General features: G+C 36.9%; 1 protein-coding gene across 1 annotated transcript in view; it reads left to right on the forward strand.

Annotated features, from left to right (window-relative positions):
* The first annotated feature begins 616 nt into the window (after nt 1–616).
* The window catches only part of nlgn3a (neuroligin 3a), a 180,992-nt gene continuing 162,599 nt past the window's right edge, over nt 617–19,009 (forward strand). The window contains exon 1 of the mRNA XM_079390521.1: nt 617–905. The gene's annotated coding sequence lies outside the window, so the exon portion shown is untranslated. The remainder of the gene's footprint in view (nt 906–19,009) is intronic.

Genomic DNA, 19,009 nt, shown 5'->3' on the forward strand with positions numbered 1-19,009 from the left:
TTTGTCACCGAGTGTTTGTTGCACAAATTTGTTTATAATAAACTTTTGAGTATGCAGCTATACTTTTATTTGCTTTAGTGCTCCATTAAAATTATTTGTTGCACTGCTATGATGATTAAATAAATGGTACTTTATTACAGTATATATTTTTTTGGCATAGTACATCATTGACAAGAATTAAACAAATTAATTTGTAAAATATCAAACACATTATAGGAAGGATAGATAGGTAGATAGGATAGATAGAAGGATAGATAGATAGATGGTGGCATGGTGAAGCACCTTTATTTTTAGGAGTGAAAAACTGTATAGAAATTATCTTTAAAAAAAAAATCTACTCAAAGAAAAAAATATATATTTCCTAAAGTACAAAATGTTACATCTAGCCCCAGGCTCCCCTATAAAACACACATTAATTAGTCCCAATGAGGTTGCTTTAGTAGTTGTGTTATTTTGCTATTCTGTTATTATCTTCATTGTTTTTATATTGAGGAAATACAATTTACATATTTCAATAGCAAAAGGCTCTCTATAGCTGTCCTGGAAAGCAGGGTTACTCACACCCCCTCTCTCCTGCATGTGTGCGCGCTTTTGGTTTCCTAGTAACCCGCGCGCCAGTGCTGGCGTGTCCGCGCAGCGCGCACTCGTGAAGCTCGTGTGGAGCTCGCGAACACGCAGGACCAGAGCATCAGGATCATACGCGCAGGAAAAAACACAAGAATGTGACTGGAGTGTAAAGGATGAAGGATGCGTTCGCTGGAAAAGGTCACACGAATTGCATGAAGAACGCTGAGAGGAAATCTTAACACAGCTGCCACGGATTACCACTAACGCGCACGCATCGCGGCTTTTTTTTAGGGAACAGGAATACCAGGAATGGGGGATTTGATGTTTCATCAAAGCAGGTGAGTTGTTCGTGAGGATAATGCTTGTTGGTGAGGAGAAGTTATTAGTCACCAAACGAACCTGTACAAGGCGTTACGCACCGTTATGTGTCTTATCCCAAGATCTCTTCTGTCAGGATTGCCACTTAACAATTGGGTGAACTTCAGTGTTCCTTGCGTCTGTGGAGAGGAGATGCGCAGTTAGATGAAGGAGAGGTGAAGCGGGCTTGGTGAAGTGCTGCGATGCCGGTAAAAGTAACAGGAGATGAGGATGAGGATCTCTTGCACTTGTTACACCCCATCTGCACCGCAAGCGAGCGTCGCGACGCGACAAATCCAGAACGCCCCCAGTAAAAGCGCGCAGAGGAGGCAGCGCGTTTGGAGCTTTCTAGTAGCGTCGCGTCGCGTCGCTAGCATAAAAAAAAGTATTTGATTGGTCGAAGAGGTACCGACGTCAGGATTCCAGCCGCAACCTCCAGCGGTCTGCACAGTTTCGGCGATTTGGGTAGTTCTGTTGCGTCGCGTCGCGTCGCGTCGCTAACAGATCGCGTGTCATTTTAAGCGTCTTCCATGTTGCGTTTATGTTACGCGTGGATTCCATTACGAGCTGATGATTGGATTTATGTTTTTACTGAAGATGTCTTCAGATTATGAGACTATTGTAAATTTATTGTGAACATTTTGCAATTATTTCACAATTATGTGCAATTTATTAAATAATAATAATAATAATGTTTTAAAAGTGTTCTATGCGATATGTGCATATGTACAGGAAAAAGAGCATTTTTTTAAACATATTTCATACAATTTACATATATTTGTATAATGCATATCTTGAGTCTGTAACTGATTTCAGCATTTTCTTTTTTTTTTTTTTTGTAATTAAACATTTTAAATGGTCCTGCTCTGTGACAAATAGGCTACATTATTAGAAGTGCAAATATGCCATGTAGTCGCTAAGCTTATAAAAACTGCATGGATGAAAATTGATGAAAGAATTTGAGAAATGTTTGAAATAGTTCTAAACTGAAACTGCTTACCCTTTTACATACATTCAACAGATAATCTTGATATGTGCTTGTTTCAGGCGAACAAAAATACAGCAACTTTATATAATGACATGTTAAACTGGCTGGTGTCTGGGCTGCTCATATTTTCTTTTAAGACAGTCTCTATTGATTTTGCCGTTTTAATTTCAAAGACCAGACTGTCAAAGTGTAGTTTAAAAGACTTGGGAGACGATTTGCACTGAATTGCAAAGCAGAGACAGGGAGGGAGGGAGAGAGAGAGAGAGAGAGAGAGAGATGTGCCTCAGAGTTGTCATGGTGATTTGGTGAATAAGCAATTGTCCATAAAGGCAACATATTAAAAGGGATTGCTGTTGCCATTCTCAATCAGTGAAGAGCATATTGCAGCTCTCACTTCGAGGAGGGTTAGAGTTGGGTTAGGCTTATTTCATTGTGAGAAAACATACTGCAGCTTAAGTGACTGTGATTGGTCCAAGTGGATGCTATCTCAAAGAAAGCCTAATTCCGTAGCCCTGCCATTCACGCTGCTTTATCTTGTATTTTTACGGAGGGAACCTATTTATGTGCTCTGGCATTTAGTGTCTTGAAGGATTATGCACGGTCCTGCTTTTGAATTTCCTCTCTCTTCCAATGTCTTTATTTGTATTTTGGCCTCGTACACTGCTATTTTTTGAAGTAGCCGCTGATTTAAATACATTCTGAATGACACATACAAGTTCAGAGCTCTTTGCATCTTTCTGATGTCTGCTTTTAAGTTAAAGGAACAAGTTGTTAGAAACAGGCTGGTCTTTTTTCATACAGACCAGATAAATCCAGAACAACTCTAGCTATTTATTTCTTATACTTACAGCTCTAGTGTATTTTCATATCAGTGTTATTTGCTGTTAAGCATTCTTATTCATGGTTATTCATTATCTTTTAAAAATGAATGTACTAACCAACATTTACAGGACATGAATAGCCTGCATATTTATTCTTACAATGCAAGATAATAATAATAATAATTAAAATAAATAAAAATGAAAAAAAATAAATAAATAAAAGAACTGCTAATAAATAAATAACAATAAAAAAAAAAAATGTTTCTAGTTACAAATATCCAAACAAGTGAAATGCACAAGAGAAGCAAACATGCATAAGATATTAAGACTTGTTTTCAAGGAATATCTTGAATTATGTTAGCTTTCTTAGTCTGCTGGCAAATTGTTCAAATTTGTTCTAGAAAAAAAGCCATTAAGGGTAAGAAAATGGTATATAACGTATTTTCTAAAGCAAGCCTAAATATCGTATACAGTTTGGATTTTCAAAATAATGTCTTATTTTCTTTTTAATTGGGAAATAGATTAGTTTTATTGCTGTTTACTATGGTTATGTCAAATAGGGCATGTTCCTGGATCTACATATATTTGTTAATAACAACAAATAAACTAATTTTGGTTAGGTTATTAGGATTTGAATATTGTCAAAACATCCAGGAAAATGTCCTATTTGGGAAAAAAAATCACTTTCAGCCAACTTTCCCACAGTTTCATGTGACAGGATCAAAGGAATTTAGTATCATGGTCAATACATCTTGAATATATGCTGCAACAAATCATTGCTATAGCTACTGGGTTTTCCTGTTTTCATTGTTACTTCAATTTTCCATACACTGAATGATGGGAACACTTTGAAGTCATGCATGAAAACAGAACTGGAAAGTCAGAAAACAAGAAAAGCCCCATAGCATCAATTATGCCGCCGTAGTCTTTCACTGTTAGATCAAATCAGGTGATCTGTTCTCCGAGTCACCTTTATTGACCTCCGTGGTTGAAAAACACTGGACTGTTGCCATCACTCAGATGAAGGTCACTCAGAAGACAGTAATTCATCTGCCTCTGTGTTTCAGCTTAAAGTGTCTGAACACAGAACACTGCAGAACCTGCTAGAGAAGTGAATGCAAACGATGACTGATGTGGTTTCTGTGTCAGTTTATCTGCTGAATCTGAACTCGATGAATATCTTCTTGAAGTGTCTTTTCAGAGATGAGAAAACACTCATGCAGCTTTTTACATTCCAGACAGGGTTTACATTTATGGGTGAATCATGAAAATATTACATTTTACTCTGAGATCACAAGGGAAAACAAATATGAAATTATATTTGGCATAAAAGAAAATAAAGCTAGGGGCATTGAGATTTTTTTTTCCATGTTTATTTTCGTGACAATTAAACCCATATGCCTGCTAAATTACTATAATGTGTTTGATATTTTACATATTAATGCAATTTTTAAATTTTCATTATAGCCCAAAAATATATATATTATTAATCATTTGTAATCATCATAGCAGTGCAACAAATAATTTTAAAGCAAATGCACACCTTATGGAGGGGCATACTTTGTAAATAAATGTATAACTTAGTTTATTAAAACAATTATTATAATGTTTTACAATTTATATCATTTTACATTTCAAGAATTGGTTATATTCATTTAATTTGTTATATTTTCATTTCAGTGATATTTTAGTCTTTTTGCATTAAATATGTTGCACACACACACAGGCATGGGCTTATGGACTTACTTGAACATATTTTTTCCTGGCAGAGATCATCTTCACCAGAGAGGTGTTTAGAAATTGCAAAACCTATTTTAATTTAAGTTTATTCAAGTGTTACAACTTATCTACGATCCTACTCAAATACAATGTCTATATACTTTTAAACTATTTTAAAATGGATAACACGAGCCCATCAATGATACATACACATCAGCGTAAATAGCAGAAAAAGATAATAGGCTTGATTTTACAGATCATTTCGACTTCCATATTCCTTTTGCTTTTATTCAGAGCTGAATTTAATGGCAGTCTGCAGGATGTGAGCGTTGCCCTTTGAAAAGACTGCTGGTGTGCACTAGGTACAACACAATGTTTGTCTTTGTGCTTTAACTGGCATGTGAATGCATTTGTATAAAGCACACACACACACACACACACGTGCACGCTTAATAGCCATTTCAAAGATTTAATATTGAGCAGTATCTCACACGCATGTCTTTCAAAATGTCTCCTTGTGTCCTCTACAAAACCGCTGAGATTTTCTGTCAATCAGACAGGTCGCTCCAGGCTTACTTCAGTTGAAAAAGGGTTTTAGAGGAGCTTTACACATTAGTCAGAGGTAACAAAAAATATCGGTGAAGTAATTCAAATCTTTTCGAATAAACTAGTAACTAGGGTTGTGTGAAAACAGATTTGTTTAAAGGCTAAAAGGGAAAATCCTGTTGAAAAGATAAGCCTACATATCCACTTCATATCAGTCTCTTGGCAAGCGAGATGCCACTAAAAAGCAACAGGAATGGAATCTAAATGTTCTCGGCCAGCATTCCTCTGACCTTGTCTCAAAAGATCTCTTATACTCTCATAAAGCAGACTAAAGCACTGCACTTCCCAAAAGGACAAGGACGCCTTTATTCCAGGCTTCTTATTTCTGTTCTATTTACCAAAGGGTTGGACAAATGACCTTGCATCAGCTATTTTGTAATGTTACACAAATCTAAGGCTTCTGCTTTTGTTCATACAACTGACATGACCACAGGTTGCATGGTGCATCAGAAGCGTGAAGTTACAAGGAAAAAAGAATTCATACATCGGAAAGAAATACATGGCCTGTCTTTTTAATAATCATGGTCAGTGTCCGAGTATAGCACTGCACTTCCCAAAAGGACAAGGACGCCTTTATTATAGGCTTCTTAATTAAATTTATTTTCTCTTTTTCCTGAAAATGCTAGTTTATGTTATTACATAAATGTTATTATGCTAGTTTGTTACGTATTGGATTAAAGTTACTTTTTTCCCACAAGGTACAACAACCAAAAAAATATAATTGTTATTATTTTTTTATTTTTTTTAAATAATAACTTAGATATATGAACGTGTAATTACAATTATTTAGTATTCGTGTCTAAAAACCATTTAGTATTTGTGACTTAAAATCATTATTGTAAGACGTATAAATTAATTTCTATATAAATGCAGAAGGTTGCTTCAAACTGTAAAATTAGGCTAAGGATCTATATTCATTATACTGCAATAATCAGATCCAATCAGATTGCTGTTTTTTTCTTCTAAGGTTAAGGGGGTTATACGCATACTCTGTGTAAGTGGGGTTCAAATCACTGCAATGCATGCTGAAGCTTTTATTCTTACAATCTAGAATACTTATTTAATATTCATATCTTTTATAAAGAACATTCATAGAATATTGAAACTGTATGCTGTTGACAGAGAATATTGATTGCATCATCATTTAGTTCAATTAGTTCAGTCATTATTTCACATAAAGCTCAGTGCTAGAGTAGACCTTAAATCAGTATGACAGCATATTACACACAGAGGCAGCGAGAGCCTCTTATTGGTTGTTTCATGCTTAGAAGAGACCGCTCTAAAAATGCATCATGCTCCATCTATCTGGAGACACAGAGAGAAAGAGAGACAATGAGAGAGTTTGCTCCATAATAGCAGCATTGTGATGGTGTAGCCCAACAAGGTGAAGAGGTTGAGCCTGTGTTTTATATCTTTATTTATTAATTTGATGTTAAGGACAGCACAGACTTTGTGCTCTGGAGTTCTTTGGATAAATGAACAGAGATAAGGCCTCGAGAGGCTGTTCCCAGAGGCTATCATTGATTCCTCAGGGCAGCCTTTTAAGAAGCTTAGTAAAAGCTGCCAGCAGGAAGACAATGTAGAATAGCTCAAATGGGCCACATCTGAATGCCTCCATCAAACCTATATGTGGGTCACGGCCATTAGGGATTTAATAGCAGTTCTTTTCTTCTTCCTTTTGTTAATTTTATAAGGTTGTAATGGGTAGCGCACTCTAACAAAAATCCTGTTAAATTTACAGTTCAAAACTGGCTGCTGTGGTCGGCAGAAATTCAGTACATGAAAATGTTTCAGGCGTTATATAATGGTATATTAGCCATATATACAGATCACATTAAATGATAAAATGTTAATATGCCATCCTACTTCAACTAGCTTTATTCATAAATATAAAAAAATGTTAGAAAAAAAACTGTACATAACTGATTTTAAATATTTGGTCATACTTTATTTTGGGGGCCAATTATCCCTATTAAATAACTATTAACTACAAATTTTGCCTCAATAAACTCTTAATTTACTGCTTATTAATAGTTAATAGAACGATAACTATTAACCCCCAGAGGGTTAAGGTTAGGTATGGGGTCTAAAATATGGCCATGCAAAATAATAAATAAAAATAACAACCAATATGCTAGTAATATGCATGCTAATAAGTTAATAGTGAGAACTGGTACCTAAACTAAAGTGTTATGCAAATATGAGGTGTACTGTAAACTGAAATATTAAATGATATTAATAATGTTTGAAATTCCACCAATATAAATCTATATTTTCATATGAGTAAATCATTAACTTTTTATTTTATGCCAGTCAACATGAAGCAGCTTACATGATGGAAACAAAACAATCCCGTCAAACTGAACTGAAAGGGAGACGATTCTTCAAATTTGAAATGTGCCTCTAATCAGATGCATGCTGCTTGGTTTGCAGTGGGCAGCAGGGTTACCCAACACATCAATCCTGCACTCCATCACATACAGAGACTGTTTACTGAACACTTACTCAGCTGTGATAGAAGTGGGAGGGTGAGACCTTTGAAGTAAATATGTGTTAAAATAACCTGTGATTCCATATGCATTCAGGGGGTTTATGTGACGGATCTGCAGCATGAGCTGGACTGATATTTCTCTGTAGTTGTCAGAAGATCTGACTACCTGTAGAAATTGGATTCCCAAATCAAATAATTCAATTCAAGTTTATTTGTATTGCACTTTTCACAATACAATTAGCTGCAAAGCAGCTTTACAGAAAATTATAAGTTTCAACATTATATTTAGGAGTAGGTTATTAGTGGTGTCTATGGCTGAAATAAACATGGCTCAAACTGTAAAAATCATGCAGTTAGTTACAAATTTAATGTAATCAAACAGACGAAAAAATTTGGTAGTTTTGTGTGTTGTTCCAGGGTTACTTAATAGGTAACCAGTGCAGAGACAGTAAAATTGGGGTAATATAACCATATTTTCTTGACCTTGTAAGGACTCTAGCAGCTGCATTTTGGACTATCTGTAGCTTGTTTATTGAAGATGCAGGACAACCAGCTAGCAGTGCATTACAATAGTCCAGTCTAGATGAATGCATGAATTAACAGGTAGCATGTTTCATCACTTGCCAATGTTTCTAAGATGAAAGAATGCTGCTTTGTAACATGAATTGACATACTGCCAAGTATGGTGACCCATACTCGGAATTCGTGCTCTGCATTTAACCCATCCAACGTGCACACACACAGCAGTGAACACACACACACCGTGAACACACACCTGGAGCAGTGGGCAGCCATTTATGCTGCGGCGCCCGGGGAGCAGTTGGGGGTTCGGTGCCTTGCTCAAGGGCACCTCAGTCGTGGTATTGAGGGTGGAGAGAGCGCTGGACATTCACTCCCCCCACCTACAATCCCTGCCGGCCGGGGACTCGAACCCGCAACCTTTCGATTACGAGTCCGACTCTCTAACCATTAGGCCACGACTTCCCCTGAGTCATGAGAAACATGAGAAATATGATTCTCGAAAGGCAAGTTGCTGTCTAATATAACACCCAAATTTTTGACTGTAAAGCAGGGGTGCCCAATCCTGCTCCTGGCGATCGACTGTACTGCAAAGTTCAGCTCCAACTCTAATCAGGAAGTAACAGTACATCCGTCTAGATGCAAATTGTAATCCAAGAGATTCTGTGTACTGTTTTTTGGTCTATTATAAGTATAAGTATAATATATCTGTCTTATCCAAATTTAACAGGATACAATTATTGGTCATCCAATCTTTTACATTTTTAACACACTCTGTTTGCTTAGGTCATTTAGAAGTTGCATCTGGTGTATATAGTTGAGTATCATCAGCATAACAATGGAAACTAATCCTGTATTTTCTAATAATATTACTAAGGGGCAATAAGTATTGTACATAAGTGCTAACGCTATTACTCTTTCCACATGGATATGATAAAATATGATTGTAATTGTAACCACAAGACATTAATGTTAAAAATGGTTAACAGTGAATATAAACTCTTTCTTCTTAGTTTTTCTTAACAGATATGTACATTGTGGTTTTATGTTATATTCATTTTTATTACATGAATTTATTGTTGTGTGTTACAATTGTATTATTTTTTTCTTTTCAGAAATAGTAAAAATGTAGTATTATGAATAATTTTGACCTTTAGTATGACCTGTAGACTTTATCGAATCTAGTACATCATCTAATCTCCATTCATATTACGGTATTAATATTTAAATATTTGCTGTTCCTCCAAGATTCTCAGAGATGAGCACACAGAACCTCACCAGCATGATAACTCACTTCACTTCCACATGCAATATTAATATGTTTTGATCATTACACTGACCATAATTTTATGCTAGCGTAAGATTAATTGAGTATCCTACATATATTTTACCTTTAAATATAGGGTCATTCCTTCTCAAGTGGTCTGAAAATGGTAACGTATGTTGCATTTTTATCTCTTTCCCCACCAGCTGTGTTAAAACAAAAGTTGGCAGCCACCACCAGCATTTTTGATCATTTCACAAAACTTCACATGACCTCTAGAATATTTTGTTATATGAATATTTGAACATGAAGAAAAAAAACAAAAAAAAACATTTTGAACAAAAATCTCAGAAAGTCGTGTTTTTTTGTCTAAAGCTACATCCAGACTGGATTCAGAATAATGATCATAATGTAGATTGAGTAGATCGCTTCCATCAACACCCCCAAAGCTTCACAGCCCTAAACCACTTCCTGGGTCTATGTTTCATTTGGTATGATTTATATGCTGTTTAATATTTTGTAATTGCTATATACAGTACTTCTCCTTACATGCGCTATTGCTTGTTTCTGCTTCTTCCTTGCCTGTGTTTTGATCCAAAGATTCTGTACTCTTTCACAAGACAGCACCTACTGTTACGGAGTGAACAGGTTGAGAGGCGTACAGATCCATTTGCAGAGCTTTATCCATAGACATGATCAGAAACAGGCAGGGTCAAAACACCAGCAAACAGGTATGCCACAGGCGAGACAAAAGAGTAATCCAAGGACAGACGTGATCAGTCTCCGGCGAACAATATCCAACGGGGCAAGGCAAACGGGTAAACAGACAGACAAATAATCCAGGCGAGGTACAAACAGAGTCCAAACGACAAGAGGATAGAGAAATCCAAGACAGGCAGAAGATCAGGAAACAGGCAATAAAGCAACACGACGTGACTAGACTTAGACTAGAACTAGAAACTCGGACTAAAATAGCTATCACTAGGAGAGTGAGAGATGCTAAACAATACTCGGCAATCAGGAAGAGGAAGTCCATGGCTTATAAAGTGTGTTTGATTGGTTGCAGCTGTGTGTGTAATCAGTGCAATGGATGATGGGAAATGTAATGTGCATGTAAATGACATGCAACAGTTTGTGTAGTGCAGCGGTTCTCAATTCCAGTCCTCGCGCCCCCCCACTCTGCACATTTTGTATGTTTCTCTTATCGCTTCAGACGTTTGTTCCATTCGAACGTAAGGGCCCTGCAAAGTGGACATCACAGGGTATTCTGCCATGATTCCAGTTCGAAGCGAATGTAGCCTATATGTTCCATTCAAAGTGCATTGAAGTGTGCGAGATGTGAATTTAAATTGTATATACTTACAGAGGTACATTATGTCACACTTGTCCATGTGTGAAGATGTTGCGCAGTGCAAATCCATGAACGATTGTTCCGAAGTGAAGTAAACTTCAGTGGATTTCCCTTGCTCAGGGAGTAGGCAGCAATGGACACTGCGTAGCGACCATGTCAATCGGACACAGTTCATGCACGGAGCTCACTTCTAACAAGCAGATTATCTGAATCATGTGTGTTAACTAAGAGAAACATGCAAAATATGCAGAGCAGGGGGGCGCGAGGACTGGAATTGAGAACCGCTGACGGAAAACTACGGACCGGATGCATTACACATACTACCGTACAACAGAGGAAACACAGAAAGAGCTAACTTTCCTAATTTTTCAAAACTGGTGGGTTTGCAATACCAATACATAGAGGAATACATTTACACATTTTTCTGAAGCAAAATGTACAATTTACAAACCGTTTTGCAACTGTTTTACATAGGAATTCATCTGGCTCATGTTCCATGAAAGAATCCCACAATCTTTAATAAAGAGCCTCTAAAGTTATTAAAAGTTTTCATACATTTTGATAGTTTGTGGCTGGTAGCATTGATGTGTCTTATACCGAAGTCTATTTTTAATGAAGGCCAGGTTGGCAAGGCCTTTTTAAAGACAGTCCTTGTCCTTTATGAAGCTTACAGCCCATCTGTGCACAGATGCTTCCCAAAACCACCTCGCTTATTAGAGTAGCCCATTCCCCTGCGACCGTATCAGCATAAAGAGCACACATTCCAGAATATTAATAAGACATTAATCTGTCACAAGCAAGAGCGTGTAAATGAACATGCGAAGTGTGTTCTTGTTTTTCCTGATTAGCTGGAATGATCTTTAGAGAGATGAGCTACCCAGAATTTGCCCTAATTTTGGCACAAACCGAAAATGGGTTTGTGCCCCAAATTTCCCTAGTAAAATATTTTAATGTGAAATCAAAGAAAGAGAGAACATATGCCAAAAATGAATAATCAATTATCAACCTACCTCCCCGGAATGCTAAGATGCTAATATTGCTGTTTATATTTTGTTCTTAGTAAATCTTAATAAGTTTGTATTGTCTTGCATAAAGATAGTTGTACAGGGTTTGGAATGACATGCATGTGTAATTTTGGGGTTCTTGTGTGTATTATAAAGCTGCCTAATGAGCCATCGGTTTTTTAATTAGGTTCTTTGCGTTGCCGCATATTGAATCTTTAATATCGCCACATATAGAAGCTCACCTCAGAAATGAGGTCATTTCAAAAATAGACGGCTGGATTTAGTCCCTAAGAAGTGTACAGTGATGAATTTGTCGTTGTGGGTCAGTGTCACAGTGGTCTGGGTGAAGGAGACAAGGAAATAGAGTCATTACGAGAAATTCCCAAGCCTCTGTCTGCTTGGCAAAGAAAGCTCTCTGTGTCTGGGGAGCGTTAGATTATGTTTGAATTGTCATCCAAAGAGCAGACAGACCAGCTGCATTGTGTATCCTGTAATTTCTTTGCCAGAATCAAGCTAAATTGATCAGTCTATCAGCACTTGCTTTGAAACATGTAATTTGCAAAAACAGAAATTAGGTATGGTATTGTAATCTGAAACCGCTGGCAAACACAGCACTGATCTGAACGAGTGTGTCGTTTACAGCTTGGGGCTATAATGGCTTACCTTGCACAGGACATATATATAGGTGCACATGGGAGATGCAGAATGAATAGGGGATTGAAGAGGGTACAAACCAGAGAAGTGAAATGGAGGACGGGGAAAGAGATTTGGAAGATGATAGCTAAGATGTAATGAGCCTCTTCATGTGCAAACAGGTGATGCAGGATCTGCTCGCATTGGTATATTTCTGCATGCAGTGTGGAGAATAAATGGGACTATATGAAGTATAGCATAAGATTTCTTGTTTTAAATTCAGATAGGCATAGTTTCACATACAGTTTGATAGCATGAGTCACACTTGAAGCCAAGTAAAAAAAAAAAAAAGTATATATATACCCACATATGAAACCACACACTATTAAATACTGTATTAAGTTGCTATAGACCAGTAAATTTTTGCAGCATTATCATTAATTGTGCGGCTAGGCTACTATGCCTTACACTTTTTTTTTTTAAGATGACATGAAGCAGAGTTCAAAGGGTTCCTGATACCTTTGAAGAAAATTTCAGTTGTTTGTTACTGTATTTATAAAAATCAGTGGTAACATTTTAGTATAGGGACCAATTATCTCTATTAACTAGCTGCTTATTAGCATGCCTATTATTAACATATTGGCTGTTTATTAGTACATATAAAGCACATATTCTGCAGGACCATATTCTACATCCCTAATCCTACCCAATACCTAAATTTAACAACTACCTTACTAACTAGCAAAAGTCATAGTTAATGGTTTGTTAATAGCGAGAATCTGACCTTAAAATAAAGTGTGACCACATCAGATTGTAGACATTACCTGCATAGACAGCAATGAAATTCTGACTATTTTATTTATTTTATTTTTTTAGTGCTAAGCATAATTAAAATAGTAAAATTTAGTACAGAACATTCCATGAAAATCCCATTAAAATTTAAAAGATTTGTTTTCTTTGCTATAACCTGCATTGATGAATCATACACTGAAAGACGAGGAACAAATCAGACAATAAAAAAAATACAAATAAAAAGATGAATTTTGTATAGATTATTTTAAATGTATTATGTTAAAGTGCATTTAAATCAACAATCATTTTAAGCATTAGGAAATTGCATCATTGCCTGGGAGCTAGAATGCTTTATTTGTTCATCATTTATCTGTGCAATGGGAATGACTGTAGGAAATGTAAGTATATTGGAATAAAATGAGACACTTGTTTTCATGAGTCGTGAAGAAATAGTTCATGCAAAAATGAAACTTCTGTCATCATTTACTCTCCCTCATGTTGTTCCAAACCCATATGACTTTCTTTCTTGAGTGAGAAGCCAAAAGCAGAATGCTATTATAGACAGATTGACAGCCGCCGTCACCATTCGCTTTTCATTGCATTGAAAAAAGATGCATTAAAAATAAATGGTGACTGAAGCTGTCAGTCCTTAACATTCTGCTAAACATCTCCTGTTGTGTTTCATGAAAGCAAGCGAGCTGATTAAATGATGACAGAACCTTTATTGTTGGGTGTGCTGTCCCTGTAAGGACGCAGTATTTTCACCTAATGCCAGTTTTACAGGAAGTGTTTTCCTCAGTACAATCAGCAGATGCTCTTGATTTGCAGGAAAACTGACAAGCACAAGGTTCACCTTGTGTTCTCTCATTAAACATGCTTTTAAAGGTCACACTCAAGATTGTAGATGTTTTCATGATGTTTGAAACTAAAACAGAGACTGAGCCATGTCTGTCTGGCCTGTGTCTTTACCGTGACACAGCTTGTGATTGTTACACAGTATGTTGTGATTAATACACAGTATGATCAATGTATTATTATTATTATTATAAAAATATAAACATTACTAAATAAAAACAAAAGAATAAATATCAATGTCATGTTTTACAGTTACATTACAGTAAAATAAATTACAGTACTAATATCTATAGCTATCTTCATTTCTTACCAAACATGCATTTCTATGGAAACATCCACAGATCATGAGCTGCTCATGAATAAAAGAACACAGTGCTATGCTTTACTCTGAAATACAGGTTGCATATACACTACCAGTCAAACGTTTTTGAACAGTAAGATTGTTAATGTTTTTAAAGAAGTCTCTTCTGCTCATCAAGCCTGCATTTAATTGATCCAAAGTACAGCAAAAACAGTAAAGGCTTGAAATGTTTAACATTTAAAATAACTGTTTTCTATTAGAATATATTTTCTAATGTAATTTAGTCCTGTGATTTCAAAGCTTAATTTTCATCAACATTCCTCCAGTCACATGATCCTTCAGAAATCATTCTAATATTCTGATTTGCTGCTCAAAAACAAAACATTTATTATTATTATGGTGTTGAAAACAGCTGAGTAGAATTCATTTTTTCAGGTTTCTTTGATGAATAGAAAGTTCAGAAGAACAGCATTTATCTGAAATAGAAATATTTTTTCACATTATAAATGTCTTTATCATCACATGCTAAATAAAAGTATTAATTTCTATAATTTCTTTCCCACAATATTAGTGGTTTTGCTGTATTTTGGATCAAATAAATGCAGGCTTGCTGAGCAGAAGAGAATATACAGTGGGGATCGAAAGTTTGGGAACCCCTTGCAGAATCTGTGAAAATGTGGATAATTTTACCAAAATAAGAGAGATCATATAAAATGCATGTTATTTTTTATTTAGTACTGTCCTGAGTAAGATATTTTCTCGTTTGGCTCTGTTCGAAGGCGGTCGCATTTTTCTTCCCTCCCTCCCTCCTGAACTTCCCTGCTTGCTCTCTTGTATTGTCCTGTCCTCTTAAGAGACTCTCGCTGCACTATTTGCAAAACCGAAATTATGGATCTGATCAACTGGTCTCTAAATGCAATTGACACCATCTTCTCGACTAGGAAAGCGGGATCTGGAGAACCGGAATGTCCCGCTGGGACGTTTGCTGCTGGCTACACGATGGACGCATGGGAGAGATGGCGGATCGTGTGTCTGGCGGCTCTCTCCGTGGAGGACATTGAAGACATCTTCTTATTCGGAACAATGATAACTGGGTTTCTGCTATTTGGATTAGGCGTTGCCCTAAATTATCAGAAAATTAAGGAGACGGGACTGGCTGTCCAAAACCTCTCACGGCTGCCCGTCATGATTGAGGCTGTAGGCAGAGCGGTCGCCTCGGAGACTGAGGCGATTAACCGCAATATGGATTCAATCACGGCTAAGCTCTCGGCTTTGGATAGAAAAATCGACGGACATGGAGATCAGAATGGACAATGAGAATTAGCTGTGAAACTGGAAGACAGCTGTTCGCACTAAGACAAAACAATCTTATCTCTTTCCGGCTTCCCACAACAGAACGGCTTGGCAAGGCCGCTCTGGTATCAACTCTCCGGTGAATACTGCAGGGAGACGCTCTTTCTTCCATTCCCTCCTCCCAAAAACACCTTGTTATTGTCGGGCGCTTGTGCTCTGTCCAAGGACGTTTCCATGGCAATTGCTATGTCGCATCACAACCTGCGAACTGAGTCGACTGGTTTGGAGTGCTGGCGAAACGGATTTCAAGGCATACGAACTCACACGAACTTACACATACACACACTCATACACCTCCCTAACCCCATCCCACGCCTTCGTCGCTTCATCCTGTCAGGCGTTAACGGGTCCGTGGGTTTGCGCTGTAATGGCGGCTGGCCGGATGGCTGTTTCGTCTGAACTAGGATTACTATGCAAGTTATGTTCCTGTGTTGACTGTGCTTTATGCTGAGGTTTTTTGTCTGTTCTCGCGCTGCGTTCTCTTCCAAGAACGCAGTGCGAGGACACTTTTTTTCTCCTCCCTTTCCTCATGTTATGCTGTATTTCTTCTTCTCTATTGCATTTCGTTGCCTTGTACCTACATGTGCAATGACAATAAATTGAATCCAATCCAATCCAATATTTTCCATAAAAGATGTTTACGTATAGTCCACAAGACAAACAAATAGCTGAAATTATTAAAATAACCACATTCAAAACACGATGCATTAAGAGCCGGGGGTGAAAACTTTTTGAATTTGAAGATCAAGGTAAATTGTACTTCATTTGTTTTCCAGGAAACATGCAAGTATCTTCTGTCGCATCAGAAGGGCAGTACTAAATGGAAAAATATGATATTTCAACAAAATAAGAAAAATTTGGACATCTTCATCCTGTTCAAAAGTTTTCACCCCCCGGCTCTTAATGCATCGTGTTTCCTTCAGGAGCATCAGTGAATGTTTGAACCTTTTTTAATTGTTGTGTTTGAGTCCCTCAATCATCCTCAGCGTGAAAAGGTGGATCTCAAAATCATACAGTTACTGCTGGAAAGGGTTCAAATATGCAAAAGATGCTGGAAAACTGAAGAATCTGCAGGACCTGGAGGATTTTTCTGAAGAACAGTGCTCAGTTGAACTGTTCAGAACAAACTAGGGACTCATGAACAACCATCACAAAACAAAAAAACAGTCGTAGATCATCCAGGTAACCACACACAGTATTAAGAACCAAGGGTTCCCAAACTTTTGAATGTGGTTATTTTAATAATTTCAGCTATTTGTTTGTCTTGTGGACTATATGTAAACATCTTTTATGGAAAATATCTTACTCATGACAGTACTAAATAAAAAAATAACATCATATTTTGTATGATCTCTCTTATTTTGGTAAAATTATCCACATTTTCACAGATTCTGCAAGGGGTTCCCAAACTTTCGCATGCCACTGTATATATTCTCAGTCCAACTATTGCAAATAGAAAAAGGTAGCCTAGATATATGTTTTCTAGCTGGATGTTGTGCTTACGATCGATAATCACATCTTTCCATTCGACCAAAATGATTTGCAGAAATCAAAACCCACTCGCTGTGAAGATAGGCAGCAGAGGATTCTGCATGATCTTAAAGCCTTCCTTGAGCAGCTACGTTCGCAATTCAAACAATAATTTGGAAAAATAATAGTTTATTTGTTTGGTCTAGGTGGTCATATGTCTTATAACTGCAAATACGGGACAAACTGATGTCTTAAATACGGGACTATTCTGTATTATACAGAACAGTTGGTAACACTGTATAAAATGCAAAAGAGAATTGACTTGGGGGCCCCTTAGCGTTCGGGGCCCTGGGCTGCAGCCCATGTTGCCCATTAGGATAACGCGGCCCTGAGTATATACCATATATATATATATATGGTATATTTATATATACTGTGTATATAAATCACAAGCCGTGAAGCCTTATGGCACACTATGTTACTTTTTAGAGAAATAAAGTCATTCATGTCAGAATATGCATACTTCCCAGCTACAGTGGTTACATCAAAAGAGTATGACGATCCAGTACTCAGCATTCATAATACAGTAGGTAATTGAAACAATATGTACTGCTGAGATTCTGAATGGGCTGAAACTATTTTTTTCTTCATAATATTTGGAAAAGCGCTCTCTTCAGAAATGCACCTATGATGCCTAATAATGTTGTCAAATTTAGGCAGCTCAGTAAGTTTTGGTTAGAGCTAGTATGCAGTGCTGTATGGCATGCTACAATTACCACTTTCTAAAAACTATCTTACAGTGGTAGAGATGATACACTTAGTTTACAGAGCAGACCATGGAAATTTCATTACAAATCTGCTTTGAATACATCCCCATTTCCTCTAATAGAATACTTTGATAATCTGTTCATAGACTTTAATGTTGTCAGACGTATCTGGCATCATCCTTTCTTTGACCCTTGCGTGACCCAGTATCTAAACCACATATGGCCTGACGAATGCTTTTCATTTCATGGAGATGCTTTTACGTTGAATAGCAAGAGTCTGTATAGATGAAATCATGCAAATACTCGAATGTAGTTCCTGTAAAGCCAAGAACAGACGGTACATTTGCATGATGGGGCAATTCTGCAGGAATATCTCTTATTTCAACACAAGGACTTTGTGCCCCGTAGTAATGATTGTTCCTCTGTCTCAAATACTTAAATATGCCTGTGAAATTGTTCAAAGTGCATTTATTCTAAGCGTGCAATATGTGACTCAACCCATTCTGCTTGGGCAGTCTGAGCTTTTGTTGGCAACAGTTTATTGAAATAAGAAGTAGAAGGCACAGGATGTGTGTTTTACCACAAAAGATGTAGAAACATGTGACATGGCTCCCGGGGGAATGGCATTCTTAGTCTGTTTGTGGCCCACTTTCTTCCCAAAGATGTCCAGTGATTTATAATGGGGGGGAAATGCAGTAATGCGAGTCGGCGATTGGTGAATGAATGGAGATGAAAGCTTTCCGGAGCATTAACGAACAAATCATCAATCCATGGTTCATCAGACGTTAAAGATGAATTGCCCTCGACATCTTCAGAATTTGTGGCATTAAATTTCTACCAAGAGTGTTATGTTTAGTTTTAGCTATACATTTACAAAAAAATTGTTTACGGGTGAAAAAGATTCTTGGTCACACTTTATTTTAAGGTCCAATTCTCACCATTAACAAACCATTAACAATGACTTTTGCCTCTTGTCTTTTGACTCTACACTCTTAAAAATAAAGGTGCTTAAAAGGTTCTTCACAGCGATGCCATAGAAGAACTATTTTTGGTTCTACAAAGAACCATCTCTTTCTTACCTTTTTATAATCTGAAGAACCTTTGTGAAACAGAAAGGTTCTTCAGATGTTAAAGGTTCTTTATGGAACCAT

This window comes from Barbus barbus, assembly GCF_936440315.1.
Source record: "Barbus barbus genome assembly, chromosome: 33".
NCBI classification, from domain to species: Eukaryota; Metazoa; Chordata; class Actinopteri; order Cypriniformes; family Cyprinidae; genus Barbus; species Barbus barbus.